The 22,575-nt window shown below is 38.8% G+C and overlaps 1 protein-coding gene and 1 pseudogene across 5 annotated transcripts in view; one reads left to right on the top strand and one right to left on the bottom strand.

Annotated features, from left to right (window-relative positions):
* PPP2R2B (protein phosphatase 2 regulatory subunit Bbeta) overlaps positions 1-22,575 on the bottom strand; it is a 383,796-nt gene that overhangs the window by 287,246 nt on the left and 73,975 nt on the right. The gene's annotated exons all lie outside the window — the stretch shown is intronic.
* Positions 9,982-10,100, top strand: LOC118605784 (annotated as a pseudogene).

The following is a 22,575-nucleotide window of genomic DNA, read 5'->3' as shown; positions in this document are numbered from 1 at the left end:
GTTTGTGATTGTGATAAACAAGGTCATAGAGCAGCGAGAAAAAGAAAACTAACTGCCTAATGCATGCCAAGAGATAATGCTGAAGTATATGAAGGGAAATGCCTGGAGGAGGAGGAGAAGTAGAGAAAGCTACATCAATCAGATATTACAGCTGCTGGAGGTATGAGAGAGGCCTTGAGATTCTGGAAAAACAGCCTAGGAAAGAGTGTCTTTACCTGTACCAGCATTAAGCATCCTAAATGTCTGTGTGGGAATTATATTGTATACTGTTTTAATTAAACTGAATTGTATTCTACCTTGGAATTGTAACTGATTCTGTTTGTTCTTTGAGAATTTTGATTAAAGAAAATATCCTTTGGTTCAGCAGCTGAGATTTCAAGGAAAAGGATTAGAAACTAATCCGATGTGTTTGCAATTGGATAAATTGTTTGCTTGTAAAGTTATTTCCTAAGATTTTTTTTTTTCAATTAACATATTAGATCCTTGAGGAGTACTCTGGATAAATGCCCAAGTTGCTCTTTGGTTAAGTAGAATAGCACAGAGTTTGTGTTCAGGAAAAGCAATCCTCTGATTAGTGAGTAGGTTGAACCTTGCCTTAATTATTTCTTTTAAAAATCAAAAGGTTTTTTATGCTTATCTGAGAGGATTTTTTTTTTTCATTCTCAGTCAGATAAGCATTTTGGTTATGGTACCTGATTCTTGAAGAAAAACAAAAGAAAAAACCCTATTATCAACCATACTTGTGATGCTGTTAATGGTTTTGTTCTAAAATTTCTACTTTGGGCAGATTTCCAAGCATCCAGATAGAAGTGAAATGAAACGCATGTAAACTAGGAACATGTGGCTTATGGAGACAAACAGAATTAGAGGAATTAAAAGAGGTAGTCTTTCAAAAGTGAGGGGGAAAAGTGTGTGTACAGCGGGATGACTGGGGGAGATTTAGGCTTCAAGGAATGTATGTATATCTCTTCTAGGTTTAACTGCAGCTGAAAACTTAAAACCAAGTATTTGAAACTTATATCCTATTTCTCAAAGCCAAAAGAGAAATTAGAGAAGAGAACAAACATTTTTTCAGGAATCAAAAGTGCTGTTAAGGTAAATCAGATAGTTAAACGGTATCAGGCAGGGTTGGCCTGCAGACAGAATTATGGAGAAGGCAGGATGTGCCTTTGGTGTTGAAAAATAGATAGGAAGTCAGCACTCTCATATTGCAATGCAGTTCTATTCTATCCTTTACTGTTGATTTATTTATGAATTTATTTTTTCATTCCATTATTACGTATTGAACTTCTAGCAGTTGCAAGGCACTGAAGATACAACTGTAAACCAGTTTTACACCCAGTCTTTAGGCTACTTACAGTCTAATGAAGAATGCACACAATGACACAAGACGTAACTATGTCGCATGAGCCATGCTAATGTAGGGGAAGGCCACGTAGCTCTGGGAGCACCTAGTGGGGCCACCGAACAATTTCTGGGGATGAGGCTTAGCTGTCAGCAAATAAATTCCTTGAGGATGTGGCGTTTCTGCTGAGACCCGAAAGTATGAGCTAGATAAAGATGGATGGAAATAGAGAGGGAGAATAGAAAAAGCATTTTGATGGTATGCTGGAGGAACTAAAAAAAGTCTGGTATGTCTTCAGTGCAAAGTTTGAATGTAAAAAACATAGCTGGAGGAGTGAGCAAATCTTAGAGCCATGTCAATTTCAGATCTGACTTCTGAGGTCTGCATAGGCTTAGAGTCACATGGAACTGGGTTTGATTCTCAGTTCTGATCTTTCCCAAAAACTTGTGCAAATGACTTCACTTCTAAGCCTCATTCTCCTCATCTATATAATGGAGATACAGCTGCTTCATGAGATTGTTTGGTAAGTTAAAAGACAGAAGGTGTCTCTATCTGGCAGAATAGAGGATTCAATAAATGGAAGTTAAAGACATTCCTTCTACAATGGTCAAATACATTGGCATTCTAATAAGGCATAATAATATCTCAGAGAAAGTGAACTCTATCTCCATCACTTTAGGCATCAGCAAGGCTAGGCATGCTGGCATTTTGAGATGAGGTAACTTCCTGATGTATCTCAGTTACTTATTCTTTATGAGCAGTTAATCCCATTTAATGCCACACAAAAGAACAAACATTTCCCAAAATAAGCAGTGAAGTCACTTGATAAAATATTACTTTAGGCATTGTATCCATCCACTATTATGCTCATTGTCCTGGTCATTCATGCTGCTTAATCAGGTCTTCAAATTATCATCACATTCCCCTCTGCGAGGACACAGGGAGTAAATGAAACAAACTAATGACCATATGCAAGGGCCGTTAATACATGAGATACCTTCTTTTGTCATCAACCATAAGGTTCCTGGTAAGCAGGATTAACAAAAAAAAAAAAAAAAAAAAAAAGAAGAAGAAGAAGAAGAAGAAGAAGGAAGAAAAAAGAAACCAACCATAGGCAATTATTATGGATGGTTTCTTAAAAAAAAAAAAAGAATAAAAGAAAAGCACAAGGTAGGTACACTGAGATTCTTACAGTCTTTTTGATTGCTTTTCACATCACTAGGTTCAAACAATGGAACCTCTCTCGAAAGACAGATAGATAGTAGGAGGGCACTTACAAAGCAAAAAAGCTCTTCCTGAGCCAAAAAGAGAAGCCTGTTGTCTAATCTCTTTTAGCCTCTAAGGCTATAGGCTTGGCTTTTCAGTATGAGTACTGTAAAACACCTGTCCTGGGAATTTACTAAACACCAAGTACTGGGGATCACAGAGATAATGCACATATGTACTTCATGCCCTCCTGGAGGTCCCTGATCTGTTGGGAATGACAGCCACCAACCTAGTATTTGATTCAGTGTTTTCCAATGACCAGAACCTGTGCTAAGTGCTTCATATGGTTTATTAGAGTTGATTCTCCAAACAACTCTTTGAACTAGACAATATTAACTTCAATTTGCAGATTAAAAAATTCAGATTTGAGAGGAGTTACTCATACCTTGCCCCAGGAGAGACAGGTAATAAGTAGCAGAGCTGGGATGGCACTGGAGCAGTCTTACCCCAGAGATTTGCTTTTGAAAGCTGGGCCCTAGCATTCCTGCAATCATCTGATCACTATGATGTGTGGTGTTAAGTGTACTAAGTACCGTGGAAGCAATACTGACAGAAGGTAGGGAGAGAGGAGAGAAAAGATGGAGCCAAGGCAACTTCTCAAGGGAGGTGGTCTCTATATCGAGTTTTGAAGGCTGGGCAGGAGTTGGTCAGGTGATGAGCATAGGAAAAGGAGACACCCTTTGAGTTAAAGGGAGCGGCATTTGAGGAAGAGAATAGCTCCAAGGAAATACAGGTAGCTCAGAAGACCTCTTGGTTATCTGTGCCAATAAAGGAAACATGCAGGAGAGATGATCTAAAATTCATGTCTATTTGGCTGCTGTATGGATAATGTTTTTATTTATTTATATCCTGCCTTGATCCACACAGGTTTTGAGGTAATATTCATTACATGGTTTTTATGCAGTGACCTTCCTAATTAAGTTTTTCTCAGCACTGTCATGTTCGTCTTTGTATTCCCCGAGCCATATGCAGAGAGACTTGCATAAAAGTTGAATCGAATTTACATACTTTTGAGCACACTGTATGCAGTTAGCAAGGGCAACCGGTCCCAGAAGCTTGGTGGGAGGCAAGAAAAGCTGGGCCAAAACAAAATTGCTTAGACAGAATACCGTATTTCATTGAATCCAAGATGTCATTGATTATAGGGCATGCTGTTACTTTATGCACTACTAAGAAAAAAATGCTTCAAACTGTAACACAATGTTAGATTGCAGAAAGCTAAAAGTATGCTACAATATGAAAAAAAAAAATGTGTGTCTTTAATAAGATGACATGGTGATGATACTAACACCCTGCTCCCAGTAGTCAGAAATCCTATAAAGTAATGATACTCTGGCTGAGTGAGAGGAAATGAGGACTCTTACCCGTGTCTGGTCTAACAATCCATACTCTAAAGATTCCACAAACACTTTGACCCAGGAATTGTATCTCTAGGAATTGAACCTAAGGAAATAAATGTAAAAGCTCTTAAGGGTATCATCACAGAATTATTTATAGTTATAAAAAAAAATAACCTAAAAATCTTCATTTTGTGTGTGTATGTGTATATTAGAGTTGTACAATAGATTAAAATAGTGGTGAAGAAATATCTATTTAAATAGAAAAATATTTGATAATACATTAAGTTTTTAAAAATCAGGTAATAAAACATTTGTTACAGGACAAAATTACTCCTGTGAAAAATATGTTAACATTTCATATTTACATAGGAGTAAGTCTCAATGTTATACATACACATATATATGCATGTATATGTATACATATATATGTTAATAGGTTGCCTGGATGTAGGAAATTTGATTTTTTTTTCTCTCTGTTCTAATTTTTCAAAAACTGGAAAACTGAATACTAGATAGATGTAGACTTTTAGATGGATAATATGCATGTGAATCATGGAAAACTAACTACCTGGCTTAGAAATTTCATTTTCTACAAAGTGGGTTCTTGAACCTTTCCTGTTTCATAAATGAGCCTGGCTGGGCTGGTTCCAGCTGAGGGTCCAGTCACCTCCCGGGGGTTCCAGATAAGTCCTTGGTTAAAGGTATAGAGAGGCGGTTTGATTCCCAGTTGGAAACATAGCTTCACCATCTGGAGCTTTCCCTCAAAGGTTGATACCTAAAACGGAAAAATAAATACCGCAGACCACAGCTACACCGAAGGGTCTGGGGAACTCCAGCTTTGTGATGTAATCTTAGTCTGAGGCAAAGTAGGAGACCATGAGCTCAGGCAAGGCAAATTCCAGGTCCTACAATTGGGAAGGAGGGTGATGGTCATAAGTCAAGGTTAGGCCTCAATTTTTTACCATGGCCAACATGGTAAATTCTCTGAATCTGTCTCTAAGCCCCACATGTGCTAAAAATTCACTTTTTTTTTTTTGCAAGTAATTTATAATTCTTCATAGATGAAGTCATTTTCTGATAAAGCCTGGGTGACTTAGATCCCACTTTCAGGATAAAATCTAACCTACTGACTGTATTTATGAAGTGAACTGTCTTCCTAGAGTTCATAGGCAACACTTTTTCTGAATAACGGAATTTGAATTCTTGCTTGAATAGGCAAGGCACTAACTATGCATTCTACTTGTATATTTTATCCCCAGTCTCATGAGTTGCCTTTTGATATATTTTTTCAATATAGCTTTATATTTATTTATAGCTTGCTTTGAAAAATAAACTGTCTTTCATACCTTCAAACACTATGTATCTAACTCTTCCTTAATTTAAAGCTCAGTTTATGTAAAAGTTTCATTTGGCAATCCATTTTTATTAACTTGTTTATAGGCTTAGGTTTATCATTTCGTTTGACAGCTCTGCAAGGTTTGATTCATTTGCAATCTATCTACTTATCAATCTTCTCTTTCTTTTATATAATATTAGATAGTTGTAACCTAAAAGAGTAAAACAAAGATTTCAAATGACATGGACACCTAGGGAGGAGGGTAGTTTTTGGGAAATGTTTGGGTGTCATAGTAGGCATTTACTGTTTGTCTTCTTGTATTGCTTTCCTCTTCTGGATAACAGGACCTTCACTTTCTTGGGGAAACTTAATCCTTCCACCCTACACAATCTTAATGGGGTTGCCAATTCCAGGTCCCTGCCTTTCCAGCTGTGGCTCTACTGGCTGATCAGAGCACCCCATCTACCTGGCCAGGATAACGAACTCAGGCATGGGTACCTAATCCAAACCCAACAAAGAGAATTTTCTGGAATTCATTTACGCAAGGACACAGAGAAAGGAGAATGTTTCTCTTCTTTTACCTCTTGGATTATGAGCCATGGAAACACAAGTCTGGCTCAGACTCCTCTTTGTTCTGTCGTGTGGGAGAAGCCTGTTAACAGGAGGGGAAATGAGGCCACCTCCCAAGGAGAACCAGAGCTAAAAGGGAGCATGGTGATGGGCAGACACATTTAATGGGAAGTCCCCGGAGACAGGACACTGCCTTCACCCTTTGATGTCCCAACAAAATCTTTTTCTTTTTTTTGGTGCAAGCTTGTTGGAGTTATGTTTCTATCATTTGCATCCCCAAATTCTTGACTAATCCTTGGTCTTTGGATTACCTACCAAATCACTCTAGGTGCATACATATGCTCTCTATGCATGTAGCGTTGGCTGTATGAAGTTGAATTCTCTATCATAATAAGAGCATCCAAATAGGCGTAGTTTTATCAAACTAGCATTAGAGCTCTAAAAAGAACATGAGTGACTTCAGCCCCAGTGCTACATTTTCCATAAGCTGTTCCTTTACCATAGAGTTATGCTTTTTCTATTGATTCCTTGACCCTCATGTTCAGACTTTAGTCCTGAACTGGTACATTTGCCCTCTTCTGATGCAATTAGACCCTCAATTTGACCTTGCCAATGACCCAGCAAAGTCAGAAGGCATGAGTTTCCTGGATTATGATTTCTTAGTTCTCTTAGGAAAAAAAATGGTTGAGAAGCTTCATAAGATGCAGTAAGATTTTACAAAAATTCAGGCTGACTTTAGAAGGCAGCTGGAAAACAGGACACTCCTCCTCCCACCATCTCCTCTCCCAAACAAATGCCATATGTCTGTTCACAATGCACTCTGGCTCACTGCTATGCGGTTGACCTTCGATACTGAAAAGATGCCAAAATACTTGGGACCTAGTTTTCCTTTCAGCTCATTGTTACAGTCATATTTAATATGGTTGAGGAAAAAAATGAAAATCATGATAAGCAGGCTTGAAATTCTTTAGCCTATCAACGAGCTAGATCTCTAAATACTTCATGGTATTAATGATGGTTCACAGAAGAAGGAGCTTTTTGGTGGCTTTGGAAAATGATGCTTCTGTTATCTGCAGGTGTATTCAGAACCACTTCGGCATTTATGTCATCTGTATCACATTTAAGAAGATGGACGTTTCACTCCTTTTTTCTAAGTACCATGAATACAATTCCAGTTTAGTATGTTGGATGTAGAATTATTAATAGTGGGTTTGCTATTCTATGTGTGGCATAGTATAATGATGAATCTTTTCACTATATATATAGAGCGCCCTGAATTTCTGCTTAAAGTTAAAATAGCTTTTATATTGGTTTCCTAGGGCTGCTAGGAAAGTACCACAAAGCGAGTGCCTTTACACAAAGGGAGGCTAAGGTGTCTAAAATCAAAGTGTCAGCAGGGCCATGCTCCCTCTGAACCTATAGTGGAGGACCATTCCTTACCTGTTCTAACTTCTGGTGTTTCTGACAGTCTTTGGCATTCTTTGGCTTGCAGATGCATCCCCCCAATCTCTGCCTCTATTGTCACAGAGCTGTCTTCTCCCTGTGTGTCTCTCGTCTTCTTTGAAAGACATCAGTCACATTGAATTAGGGCCTTATGCTAATTCAGTATGACCTCATTTTAATGTGATTACATCTATAAAAATCCTATTTCCTAATTAGTTCACATGCTGAGGTACCATGGGTTAGGACTTCAATGGATATTTTAGGGGGACACAATTCAACCTGTTGCCCCTGATTGCAATACTAATATATGCTTGTTATAAAAATAGTAAATTATTAAGAGAGGTATAATTAAAAAGTTTAAAATCTTCCAGATTCCTACCCTGTGACCAAAAATAAGAATGCTAACAATTTGGTGAACATCTCTTCAAATATTTCTCATACAAATCAAATGGTTTCTTTCTTCACCAGCAGAAACAGGTCAGGGAGAAGGACAGAGGCAGTTAAAAATGTCTGCAGTTTCATGCAAATTATAATAAATGATGCTGTGAAAAGCCTTTTTCTTCTCTCTCTCACTCCTTCCCCCCACCCCGGTCTCACTTGTGCAACTACCTGTTCGGGATAAATGCTTACAAATAAAATATCTGGATAGAATAAAAACGTACGTTTTTTCATATTACCAAATTATCCTTCAGAAAAGATGTACCAACTTTTACTTCCACCAATAATGTAGGAGAGCTCTGGTATCTCACACCTGCCTTGCCCTGATGATTACAAATATTAGGAAATACATAGGTTTTAAAGTTCAAATCTATGAATATTTAGAAATATGTTATCCTCTGTGGAATTCTAAATCCTAGTTCTTTTTATTCTCAAGGAATAAATATGAGTCCATAATTTTATCTAATATTTTCATAATTTGATTTTTTAATTTTTAAATCTTTGACTCATCCAGATTTTTGTGTTTTTTTCTTTTGGTGTATGATGGGGAGCTGCAATCCAGAAATTCTGATAGAGTTGCAGTTCATTTCTTTTCTTCTTCTTTTTTTTTAATTCACTCTAAAAATGAGTTTTGTTTAGCAATGTCAGTGGGGAAATTCAGTGTGTTTCTTGTCCCCCTTTCAAAGGGATCAGGTTTATTTAATAAAAGATCTTATTCTAATTCACAGAAAAGTGCACTTTCAAAAAGCAATCAGGACATATGTTGAGCACATAGTAATAAGCAGTAATTTTAGCCTCGATACTCACAGTTAATTGAATTTCTCAGCAATCTTGCTATAACTACCTCCTTTCTCTCCCACTCAAAATAGCCTATGAGATTGTGAGAATAAATGACATTATAGGGTTAATCTTTAATCCATTCTAATTTGATTTTTTTAAATTGCAATATTGGAAAACTTGGGTCTTTTAAATTACCATTAATTCAAATTACTTGCAAATCATCTCCAAACTATTTAGAATGGGCTTGACTGAGGTTAACAGCCCTGATTCAAAGAGGCACTGAAATTTTTTTGATGTCAAAAGAGCTAAAGGTCAGAGGGAAGTGTAATTTCCCTCAGAGAAAATCTGTAGGAACCCACATGAGACATCTCAAATGGAGCTTACTAGTACAGTGCCTTCAGATAAAATGAAGACAACGCCCCCGAGTATCTCTTTCTTTCCCAGGACGCTCACATGGATTCACTATTGAAGAACACTTGCTCACAAAATATACCATTCTCCACAATGGCCTTTTACTGGTCACTTTCCATTAGGTTGGTGGGTCAGTCTATTCTCTCAAGGAGGCAGCCCCAGTGCCTAGTTTCAGAGGGACAGCATTTTATGTCAGTGACTTGCTATTTTGCTGCAGAGATCAGCCCTGTGATCCTTATCTCTTTAAATGAGTCAATGAATACAATTAAAGTTTTAATCTCAGACTGCGACATCAATGGTATTTTCACTACAAGTAGTTTCATAATGGTCTCATTACTGTTCTTAAGTGCAACACACTGCGACATTTAAATTGCTGAATTGCTACTACATATATTCTTTGAAAACAGGTATCCAGGTAACCATGGCAATGGTGTCTCCAGGCAGGATGGGAGTGGGGTGGGAAACTATTTCATTAATTGAAGTGAAGAGATTGGAAAGAGATTTTGAAGCTGCAGATCAGAAGGGGGGAGAGAAGGAGAAGGTAGATTTCACAATCTTATTTTCCTCATTATTAAATTATGCAACGCAGAGAAGCTCCAAATTACCTGAAAGATTTAAAAGAATCATAAGATTAAGTAAAGCAGCTTCTTAGCCTGATTGACCTGTACTAGATTTTATTTGGTTGAGCTTTTAAATAGTTTGATTGAAACTCAATGTATCTCCTGAGAAAGCAAAATTGTGTCCTGTGATTTAAGGCAAAAGAAAAGGAAGAATATTCACATGAGCGAGAAGGCCATGTAGGAGAGACAGGAACTCTGTTTATTTCAAGTTGCTAGCACCTGAGAAAGTTGATTTTATCAGTAAAATTAATTTTCCATCATACTTCCCTGCCCTCCCCTAACCTTTGGTAGTCAACATTAAAAAAAATAATTTAAAGGGTAAAGAATACTATGAAGAAAAGAAAGCATCTGGATAATTGAAGAAAAAAACCAAATGTCTGATACGGTTTCTCAGAGGAATCTAATATTTTGCTTTCATTTAAAAGGTGCTGTGTCTATGGCCATGTCACCCTGAATAAGCCTGATCCCATCTGATCTCGGAAGCTAAGCAGGGTCAGGCCTGGTTAGTACTTGGATGGGAGACCACCGAGGAAGACCAGGTGCTGTAGGCGTAAAAAATAAAAAAATAAGGGATTGTAAGATGACAAGGCCCTCTTAATCCGTGAGGTCAACCAAGGGTGCCTGGCCTAGAATATTTAAAAATAAGAATAAAAAATAAACAAAAGGTGCTGCAAATTTGTAATTAGATTCGTTTCTGTTATTTAACCAAATGTTCCCTTGTGTAACTTGCTACGTCAGCCATCTGACAGAAATGTTCTAATGGGCAACTTAGGATTCATAAAAACCCAATTACCCAGGTAGACGACCTGACTTCTAATATACACAGAAATAGTTAATAGACCATAGTTTGTAGAATTTCTTTTCAAATTAGCCCATCGTAGGGCACCTTAGTGACCCATGCTGAATGTCTAACTCCCGACGAATGCCCACTTTGGTTCTCCCTGTATGCCATCTCGTCTAATTAATTCAGGGGGAAAAATAGCCAGAAAACATTCATTGTCACTACTTCCAACGGGGGAAATGAGGACTTGGCTATATTCTTAGGATCCGTTCCTCAAAGGGTAAATCCATTTTCATCAATCACTGGGAAAGGCAATGCAGGAAATTCTATTTACAGAATTGTAGAAAGCAACCTAAAATTGGGTGGCTAATTATTAACCAAATGGATTTCATTTTAAAACAAACATTTCTTTTTCTGCCAAACAGATTTCTATCTTGGAAAGTGGCTAGTTCCCCAGAATTAGGCCGGAATTCATGGTCTGAATTATAATAGCTGTTTGGGTAGGTCTAAGCACAGTGCATTGATTACCTTGCTCCTCACTGCACCCCAGAAACTTTCAGTTACAAGGAGCTGAAGTTGTGCAGCTGCAGCTGTTGGTTTTCAAGGGCTGTGCTTCCAGGGGGCACCCGCTGGGAGAGCCAATGGGACATAAAAATAGCAATTTGTTTTCCTGAAAGTTTAGAGGACAGTTGGACATTTTCAGCCTTGTCATCATGGATAACATGGCATTATATTATGCATACATGAGTCTCCTTTTAGAAGGCGGAAAATCATGTGTGGAAATCTAATTGGAGAAAGAATATTGCTGATAGAATGGAAGAAGAACCATTCTTTCCAGTAAGGAGCTGAGGGCTAGAAAGGGAGGTAACACACTTGTGCCAGGTCTTTCGAGTGAGAAGGTGTTACTATGGACCCCCGCCTCACGGCCAGTGTGTCATCGGCTGCTGGCAACGCCTACCATACAGACCAGTGCTGTGGGGACTGTGCAGTGACTAAGGGGTGACCGGAAAGCTGAGTGGGATTTCTTACATTTGGGTTGTTAATTCTAATTTTCATTTGGTTTTTGAGCCATTCTAGTCATTAGTCATGTGGATTCTATAAAGTGATTCATCTAAAACCTCTTTATTCTTGTGTTCCAGTTCCTAAACTGTAGCCACTTAAGCAGCAGTCTTACACAAAAGGGCATACAATAGCAAATAGCTAATAGAGCACCACTCCCCCAGTGCAAACTTAAGCATTCAACTTGCAGGCGGTACCAGATTAGGAGACAAGTCCCTTTTTTATTTCTTCAAAGGGGCTCTGAATATTTTTGCTTGGAGTCTAAGCCGACACCAGCAAGAACTCGCATGCTAAGTGATGCTTGAATTCATGGCAATCAATTCTTTTTTTTCTGAGTTCTAGGGTGTAAGTTAGGGTACCCCATTCAAAGTCGTCCCTTCAAAAGACAGTGCAATTAAAGGTTTTACTTTCCGAGCCCTAAGTCTGTTGCTTGGTCTCAGCATCTCAGATGACTGTGAGTTTATTAGTGTAAGCTAGAACTGTAAGCGGTGAATATTTTTATTACCCAAAATCACACTAGAACTGACAGGCCAAGAGATTACAATTTGTCACCGAATGTGGATGTATGGAGTAGTATATGTAGAATATATAAAACCTTTTCTATGTCTGATTTGCATTGCAAATAGAAGCTAACCAGCCGTCTTGAGGAAATAACATAAATAAAACATGGCTTCAGTACTGTAAATGCTCAATTCATGCCAGAGGAGGCCAAGGCCATTGCAGAAGGATTGTTTCCATCTAAACAGTTTTCATCTCAGGCACTTTCCCTCTAAAGCGGCTGCCAATAGGATGGGAATAGGGTAGGTGGGGGTAGGTGGTGGGTGGTGGGAGGGTTTTTCAGGCAGCTTTGGCAAGTACTCAGCAGAGGGAGCCTGAGAAGCTTTCTCTAGAAATCCAAAGCATGGTTTGTAATTCTGCATCCTGTTCCATGTCTAACATCCTCATAAATGAAGGAGAGACAGAACCCTGCTCTTCAACTCGGTTTGAGTTCAAAAGGACAAACCAGAGCTCTCATTGCTTGAGCTTGAGAAAAATACTCTATGATATGATGCCAAAAATAAACTTGGTCAATTTACAGACAACATTCAAGGTCTTTTAAAATCTGAAGTTTTACTCTGGTGAACATTTGTTATGTTTCTGCCCAGCATTTTCTCCCTCTTCTGGTGACGACCATGCGCCAGTTGTACTAGAAAGACACTAGATGCCTGTGGTTCGGAATCTTATACCATTATGCCTGAGGCCAGCCCTACCCTGATATTCTGTTTAATGCATTGGGTCTCTTGTCACTATGTCAGTTTGGATGGGACTCTCTGTTAGACATCTAATAGCCATCCACACCTTTCCTGTTTTATTTCCACCACTGCCCTTTCACATTTACCCACCATTTCTTTCTTTGCAGCCACCATAAGTGCACTCAGCCTATCCACATCTGCCTTTGACCCTGCATCCCTCATACCTAAATACTGGGTCCAGCATCAAAGATGTATGGACTCCTTTGAGACAGGCCTGTGCTTCACAGATGCCAAGAGAGGCCAGGCCTCTTGCCTAAAGATATGTCAAAAGAAGGTGGCCAAAGTTATGATCTATTTCAAAGTCATGATCTACTTCATTTAACAAATTAATGCTTTTTAGTGCAAAACAGGCTACTGCATAGGTAACCCTCGTACCAGGTAATTGACAGATACATAACAAATATTTAATCCTCAGTGCCAAAATATTTAGGCAGTTTGGATACAACATTAAAGGGTGTGAATGGTGCCATCTCTCAACCCTGGCGCTGTAGTTCTATGATCATATTCAACTTCGTGTGGAGATAAGGCTGCTCATTGAAATTTGAGACTCCCCATGATTGTGAGGCCCAGGTGAATGGCCCTTCTATCTGAGGCTTCTGCTCACCAGCTTGGCAATCCTTCAAATTTACTTCTGGGCATGAATTCCCGTTTCAAAGAAAACACTGTGGGATTCTGGAATCACTATTTACTTAAAGCTCCCTCATGACAATACAGCTGGTCTACCCTAGCGTTTGAGAATCACTGAAATTGATTATCTTTTAGAACCTTTATAATTCTGAAGTTCTAGGGGTAAAGCTCTACCTACCAGAATTAATTTAAAATATTGTTATCATGATTTTCATTATCTTCCCACAGGAGGAAGGGAATAACTCTCCTTTCCTTTATAGCCCTTTTGATTTTTTTCCATCTCTTGGGTGTCTGCATTTTCTATAATGACCACTTATTCTTATAATCCAGGTAAACAACACCGTAAAGTGCTGGTGGTGACTTTTTTTTTCTCCACCCATTCACTCACTCTTGTGACTGGTGACATCATCTGATGGGCATCTCTTCATCGCCATTATCTACGATCTCAGTGAGACTGTCAGTCAAGATGCTCTACATATGATCCAAGATAAGATAATCAGGTTTTCTCTCTCATGACTTTGGAGCATGAGTTGAGCAATGCAAGGATAGGAGAAAACAAAAAACAAAAAACAAAACAAAACAAAAAGGATGGGGCTGATTCATTCTGAATTGCTTCCAGGTGACAGTCAATTAGATACCTCGACATCCTGAGCTGCCCTGATGCCTGCCCTTTCTCAGCTATACTTTAAACTTGATGAAATACCATGTTCTGCCAACAAATTTCCTATTTTGCTAAAGTTAGCCAGAGTTGGTTTCTGTTGCTTGCAACTGAAGAACACAATAATGTACAATGTTACAAGCAGTCTTTGTGTTCTGGACTGGTGGTAGATGATAGACAGGGCTGGGGGAGAGTGTAAGAGAGTGACTGTTATGTGACTAACCTTGGCTGTTAGGTGTGTGAATCACGATCTTTGAGAAATGGCTGACCTGGATGGTTATCCACTTCAGACACAACGTTAGCAAATGAATAGGAACCAGCAGATAATAGTGAGAGGAGTGGGAGACTATAATCACAGTACATTTGGGGGTGTAGCTGCAAAGATGGAAAGAACCTCATACCTGCAGTTAACAGATGAAATCTCTAAAAAACTGTCAACATTATTTAGAAGCCCTGATTTCACAAGACAAAATCCAAATGACTGGTACCAAGTTATGTACCTTCCCACTAACCAAAACAGATCACTGAGTTATAACTTAGAAAATACAATAAGAAATGCTCATGAATCTACATCTGAATAAAACTACTGATTATAAATAAATTTGCAATACGACTTCTGATAAAGTATTTACTCCTTTCATTTACTTGACCTATAGCTGTTGCATTAAAAATCCATACATATATACTTAGACATATTTATATTTGTAATTTACAACAGGTCTGAAATGCAGTACTGTAAGTCATTTACATAACTGTTACCAAGGCATTCTGGGTATAGTTTTGTCATCCAGGAAACAATGGAAATTGGCTGGCTGCAATCATGGAGCTCAGCTGAGTTGCCACATGTTTCTTTGAATAAGCGTTTCACTTTGAACCAAGGGGAACTACCCATCATTTAGATGGCAAAAGACAAAAATGAATTCAGAGGTGTCAGCTGAACTGGCCAAATACTTGTCATTTAAGTCACAAAGTAGTATAGGGTGATACAAAACTGAATTTGATGAACTGTCAGAAAGAAATGAAGCTCACCTAGTGAAGGAGTGAATATAGTGTAAGGGCCACTGTTTCTGGAGTTTTTAGTCTGTGTTAAACATTGCACTGAGCCCTTCAGTAAACACTCTCTCCTTTATTTTTATAATCCTGTGAGTTATTATTCCCACTTAACTCTCAAAGACAGGCTTCAATGACAACAGTTCCTCAGTGCGTGTCCAATGACAAACTTCCATGTAAGAACTCATACATCTAGAAACAAATGTTGCTATTTTAACACAACTTTCAAAGCCAGAAACTAGATAGAGGTGTATTATGAGAGAATTGCAAAAGCTCTAATAAATAGCATCCGTGAGTTTGGTTAGCTGCTAGGGAAGAATGGCGGTCTCCAGCCTGTTTTATTTTGGGTATAAGTGGTGGTAACAGAAATACTGGGCACTTCCTTCACTCAGCTCTTACCCAAGGAGACCTGTTTTCTCATCAGTAAAATAAACCAAGTACACTGACACGGTGTAGTGCTTCCCAAACTTTGCTTCCCAAACTTTGCTAGAAATAGCTAGCATCTCTTCCATTACTTACTATACACCAAGAACCATGATAAATCTCTAAACCTCCTAATAGTCCTGCCAAGGTTTTGTTTCCCTCATTCACTGATTAGGTAACAGACCCAGTCGAGTTGGATTGTTTGGCTGTTAACACATCTAACACATCTAGTAAGAGTCAAAATTATAATTTAAACCTAAGCAGTTTTCACCAAGAGCTCACACTCTTATTCATTAGGGAATGCAGTTAGCATTAATATGATGGCTAGGTGGAGAGCCAGAGGACGGAGGGAGCAATTGGGGGGATTGTTTTATGAACTATATACCAATGTACTGTATACTTGAAACGAATTTAAATGAAGATAGATAGATAGGTAGGTAGGTAGGTAGGTAGGTAGGTAGGTAGGTAGGAAGGAAGATAGATAGATAGATAGATAGATAGATAGATAGATAGATAGATAGATTAGGGTTGGGACCTAGGAATCAGAATAATTAAAAATCCCCAGGTGACTTATGTGTCCAGCTCATTACCAGTTTAAGAATCCACTGGTAAGTCTTTAATGTGCATATAAATCACCTAGAGATCTTGTTAAACAGTGGATACTGATTCAGTACATCTGGGTGTGGGCCTGAGTGTCTGCATTTCTAACAAGTGCCAGGTGATGCTGATAGTCCTCAGGCCACATTTTGAATTGCAAGTCAGTACAGCCTAGCATTCAGTTATACAATGCTTTAAGTTTTTCTCTGATAAAATCACGAGTTCTTGTGTCCCCAGATAAATTGTAAGTGCCTTAAGTATCTTGTCAAGTATCTCTATCCCCTTGCAGGGCCAGACCTGTAGAAATAAAGCCATTCAATGAATGCCTATTCAGTAATTCTTGAGAGAGGTATTCTCTTTTAAAACTCAACACAAGATGAATTGGGACAAAGAGCCTGCTCTCAGAGTGCAGGTGCCTTGATTTATTTCTACATGGAAAAAGTTACGAATTCTGTCCTTGTATCTGGTGACTTGACAGGTTATAACTGACAATAATCATCCTTCTAAGGTGTCCTGGAAAAAACGGGCTTTAAAGAGACACCAACGAAGTCATTAGAACTCTGAAGAGAGGCAAATGACTTGTGTTCTTTGGGACTTATGAAAAGACTTAACTTGAATAAAACCAACTTTCTGGCATTGAAATGCCATATATTTGTTGTTCAAAATGTTTCACAGGAGTTTATGAGGTCCTTGCACAAATCCATCTTCTATGTGCTCTAAGGCCATGAATGGAACACCTCTGCCCTTCATTTTCCTATCTGATCCACAACTATGTGGAGCTGTCATCACAGAAAACTAATTGCCCTGGTCACTCCCCAAAGAGCTTGCTCATGATTTTATCAACTTTTATTTGACCAAAGATTAGTCTTTTGATCTTGGGAAGAAAAATATGTCCAACTCAGTCAGCCAGCTTTTAAAATAACCCAGGACATTGTCATCATGCTTATTTTTTTGAGAACCATTTGAAAGAGAGTGTTCACCATTCCTCTCATTAACTCTCCCCATGCCTCCCCCCCCATTCCCCCCAACACTCACATACACTTCATAGACCTTAGAGTTAACTGATTTCCAGAAGACAATATAGACATGTATGTAAATATCCTAGAGTTTCTAATACATTTTGGGACTCAAAAACATTTCTTATTGTTGGAAAGGTATGAATAGCCAAGGATTTCTTCAAGTGGAATGCCTGATATCTTGATGCCTATAGGAAATATGTGCCCTGTTCTGTAGAGCAGTAAGCTTCAAAATTGAGAGGACTTAATCTTCCTCTGGTAAGAGTTATTTAGAAATGCAGTTTTCTAGATTCTGTGCCTAGCAATGCTGAGTCGGGGGGTAAGAAGTCAAGCTCAGGAATCTGCATTTTTGTAAGCATCTCAGGTGGTCTTGCTCTTGAAGCTCATGGTTTAGAATGGGAATCAGTCACATAAGCAAATAATTCTAATCCAGAATGATAAATTCAGTGACAGGAGTGTGTACTGCACACAGCACTAACAGGGAGGGTGGAGAAACAGAGTAAGACTTTTTACTTAGTCCAGAGTAGGGAAGGGTGTTAGGGATGGCTTTCTCAAAGAGTATGTTTAAGTTGAGTCTTGAGAGAGAAGTACAAGTTTAGCAATGTTGGTTGATGGTACATAAGCAAGTGAACACATCTTCTGAAATACGACTGTTGAAGATAAAGTTAGGGGGCGATGGGAGGTCGAGGCAGCTGGCATATAACATTGCGTAGGTTATATGCTACTCAACCTTGGGGGCACCAATCGCATTATAGTTATAATTTTGCAAAGTTTCTGACACATGGCAATAAAATATCTTGAAGAAAGTGTATCTGTTTCTAATTTCTGCAAAGACCAGTAGGCTAGTGGTGTCTGGAAGTGCAAGGACCATATTCCCTATTCAATAGTTTTCAGTCTCACAGATGTACGTATCATGGAGAAGGCACACAGGGAATCCTGGAGGGAAGACTGTAATTTCATCCAACTGTGTTGACTGCTTGGCAAGGGTTATATACCTGTTCAAAATGTAAAGGGGAAAGGGTCAAATTGCTGGAGAGTGGGGGAGGTTGAGCTAGGGGATGATCATGAAACGTCTGATTTATTGGTTTCTTTCTCTGAATGTTGGTGCCAAGACATTAATCAAATAACCAATATCCAGAGTTCCTCAGATAGGATGCCAAGAAGCCCTGAGCCACAGGGTCACCTGAGGGCCTTGCCTTTTCAGACACCATCTGTGAAGAGCACACCTTTCATTTCCCGTGAGAACCCTCAATTTTTACCTGTATCTTTCCCAACCTTTACTCTATTGAACTGAGTCTTTAAATTGATTCCCAAGACTTCGACCCCAGAGAGCTGTTTGCATTCCATTTTTGAAGGGAAAAACACCTAGTTGACCTACCTACACGAACATTTTCCAGGTGAAACATATTTTCTTTCTAAAGAGAGATGATGAATCTGTACATGCAGTAGCCTGTACTTACTTCATAACTATGAAAAGCATCTTACTTTATAGCTACTAAAGACAACATTTATTCATCACTTTCCATGTACCCATCAATCGTCTTAAACCTTTATATTTATGATTTTCATTTAACCCACACAAGAACTCTGTGATGTCTCTATTATTAAATGCCATTTAGAAAAGAGAACACCATGGTTCGGAGAGGTTTACTTACTTATTTTGAATTACACAGTTAATAAACGGCAGAGCCAGGAAACAAACTCAGCATCATCTGACCCAAAAAGTCACAATTTTATTCAGTACTTAATACCACCCCCACCTCCTTTGCTTCTGTCACCCTGCACTATATGGTCACAATCGTCCTAGTACCTAACCTTTTGTGAGCTAATCTCTTTCTTCGTATGAGCTTATTTAAAGCTTACAACAGCCTAGTGAGGTGGGTAATAGTATCCCCATTTTGGAGATGAGAAAACCAAGGCACAGAGAAATCAAACTATATGCTCAGGATCATTTAGTTAATACGTGGTTAGACAGGAGACACAAATCATTCATAATAACTGTTTAAAACTTCCCCAAGTTTTGTATTTTGTTCTTACATAGCAGTCTTGATCCAATTAAATCCAATGTCTTCAAGGTGTTTTAATGAACATCTAGAAAAATATACCGAGTTATTCAAGCTTGTGTTTCAGTTCAGAAGGAGAGTGTAGTAGGAATCTAGAAATTCTAAGTGTAATGTCTTTATCTTTGAATATAATCCTCGGAAGCCCAACAAAGTTTTGTAGTAAATGGGCAAAACCTGCCTACCTAACACGTCTTGTTGGCATTAACTTCTTCATTAAAAATTTCGGTGATTGGCAGGTGTTCACTGAATGCCTGAGGTTCTGGGGAATAAAAGTGGGTTGAGATACCATTGCTGACTTTAAGAAGCTTACGGTTTGGTGAAGGAGATTCTTATTTTTATTTTTCATTTCTATAAAGTTTATTGGGGTAACATTGGTTAATACGATTACATAATTTTCAGGTGTACATTATAATTTGACACCTATATATTCTATTGTGTGATTACTACCCAGAGTCCAGTTTCCTTCAGTCACCATATATTTGATCCCCTTTACTCTGTCTACCCCTTCCCTCCTCCCCGACTCCCTACCCTCTGGTAACCACTAGTCCCTTGTCCATGTCCCTGAGTCTCTGTTGTCCTGTTCATTTGTTGATTTCAGGTTTATGCCCCACATATAAGTGATATCATGTGATTTCAACTTTTTCAGTCTGGCTTATTTTGCTTAGCATGATTATTTCAAGGTCCATCCAGGTGGTGGGGGAGACTCAAAAGAAAAACAGTGATTACAGTGTGGGGTGTAAAGTGCTACGAGAGATTGGGAACTCCATGAGGACAGGATCTCTGCATTATTCTGCCTTATCTTTCTCCAGCTCCTAGTCCAGCACCTGGCAGAGTGTGAGAACGTGAATGTGTGCATGGGTGAATAGATGGACTATGGTGGTGCCGAGACCATGAAGTGTGGGAGGCGCCAAGTCAGCTAGAGAAGGGGCAGAGGGGACAATGAAAAGGCTTCCTGAAGGCGATACTTGAACTGGGCACCGAAAGCTGAAGAACTGGAGTGAGCCAGGCAAGGGAAGGAGATGGGGAGAGAGAGACCGAAGGATCAGACAAACGGACAAGAGCACTATGAGGGAGTTGTGATGCTAATGGTGGGCCGGTGAAAGCCTTTCCGGGTTTGGCTGGGGGACGAACAGACATGTTCCCTGGCTGACATACTGACGAAGAACCAGGAGGACTAGACGCAGAAGGCAGAGGCAGCAATGATATATATATATATATATATATATATATATATATATATATATATATATAGATAGAGAGAGAGAGAGAGAGAGAGAGAGAGAGAGAGAGAGACAGAGACAGAGAGAGACAGAGAGAGAGAGACAGAGAGAGAGAGACAGAGAGAGAGACAGAGAGAGAGAGACAGAGAGAGAGAGAGAGACAGAGAGAGACAGAGACAGAGAGAGAGAGAGACAGAGAGAGAGAGAGAGAGAGACAGAGAGAGAGAGACAGAGAGAGAGCGCGCGCGCGCCCAATAGGTCAAAAAGTGCCAGGTGTGTTTCTCAAGCTAACAAATTTTGACCTGACTGAAAGCTGTGAGGGAGCCATGATAGGTTTGGGGCAGGGAAATGTTATGATCAATTTTAGCTGACTGTAAAAGTTTTAACTCCTTTTTCCTAACCCTCCATAGGATGACTTTGTTGGAAAATGCTACAGATGGTTGTGTCAGGAATTAGTGAGTAGTGGTTATCCTACCTCCAGCTCAGTTCTAGACCTGACTGACTATAAATCTCCCTTCAGCGTTCTTCCTTAGGTTCTTCTGGCCCTACTGAGAGTAACCAGGATAATCCCGAGCTTTTTTTTTCTGCTACGAAGGGCATTTTATCTATTAGATACTATCTCATTCCATACCCATAGAAATTACTGGGAGAGATAAAAAAAAAAAAGCACACGCTCTTTTCAATGAAAGTCACCCAGACTCTGAGAAGAGCAGAAGAGGAATAGTAACTAGAATGGAAAGCCCCCAGGCCTAAATGGAGATGGGCCAGGTAATACAGACAAATTTAAACAAATCAGACTCAAGAGCTCAGGTCAACATCTTTTAAGCACAGCATCAGTTCTAAATCCCAGGTGACAGGCTTTCACATGTTTCAGGACAATAAGTAGTAACTTTCTGAAGCCAGTAAAATGACGGGTTTTATTCTTAGCACATTGGAACTGCAAGCCCTTTCTCACTGTGCGGTGACTTCTGTACCGCCCATGGCTTTATTCTGTTATTTTTCTTCCTTATTTGCTATTTTCTTATTATCAAAGCAATTTATGTTCATTGTAAAGATTCCAACAATACACAAAAATAACTTTAAGTAACAATTATTTTTCATCTCACCAACCAGAGTGGAACAGGCATAACATTGTGGTGCAACTGTTGTCCTTATATATACACAGTGTTATTGTTTCGTTATTACTGGTGTCTTTCAAAGGACTATTAGTTGTATAATTGGCTTTTTTTCTACTTAATGTGCTCTGAGCATGTATTTACATCATGATTTCTAAAGCCCGCAGTGTGTTCCATTATGTGGATATGTGACAAAATTTTCAATCTTCCCTTCATAGACATTTGGATTATTTATTAAAAAACAAAACAAACCAAAAAAAAAAAAAACACAACAACTTATAGAGAGGGAAGGCTATGGTGAACACCATGTAGCTAAATCTTCTTACGTTTCTATTATTACTTACTTAAAACAAAATTCACGAAGCAGAACGGCAGAGCCAAATGGCATGCACATTAAAACTTGGGCTACGTGTTGCCAACTTGCCTTCCAGAAAAGTGAAATCAAAATACACAGTCTCAACAAAAGTATCTATTTTGCTCCATCTTTAACAAATTTTAGGTTTTATCCTTCACTTACGTGATAGGTGAAAATTAAGATCACATTGTTATCTAAATTTTATATTTCTCTGATTAGTAGTAAGCTTGAAAATCTTTCCATATGATTATTAGGCATTTATTCTTTTTATGAATTGCATTTTTGTGTCCTTTGCTCACACTTCTGTTTAGTAATACTTTTAAGAGTATTAACTTGTTGAAAACCCATTTTTATAGACAGAAAATTATAATTTGGTCCAGTCACCCAGCTACAGAGAGCTTCCAACTTAGACCCTGCCTAATATCAGTACTAGATGCTCAAACCTTAACAATCCCTAACCAGGAAGACATTAGTGCCCTGGGGATGAGCTTTTTTCCAGAGGAAATGAAACACAAGACAAAGGGATTTTCTATGGTGACCTAATTAGTAAAATGATCTGGTCTGTGACCCACTTTAACTTTGGCGATTTCTGCTCACAGCCTGTATGTGTCCCTAGAGAACTGAGGTGTTTCTGAGAGAAAGAAGTTTGTTGGGGAATAGCTTATTCAGCTAGTTTGAGATTCATTTGCCTAGAAGACAAGCTATAAGCTTCGAGGAGGAAGGAAAGGGTTAATAACCTCCTTCCCTAACCCTCCTTCACTCCCCACTCC

Source organism: Rousettus aegyptiacus, unplaced genomic scaffold (genome assembly GCF_014176215.1).
Source record: "Rousettus aegyptiacus isolate mRouAeg1 unplaced genomic scaffold, mRouAeg1.p scaffold_m13_p_7, whole genome shotgun sequence".
NCBI lineage: Eukaryota > Metazoa > Chordata > Mammalia > Chiroptera > Pteropodidae > Rousettus > Rousettus aegyptiacus.
The sequence above is the reverse complement of the archived record's forward strand: the minus strand, read 5'-3'. Positions and strand labels throughout refer to the sequence as shown.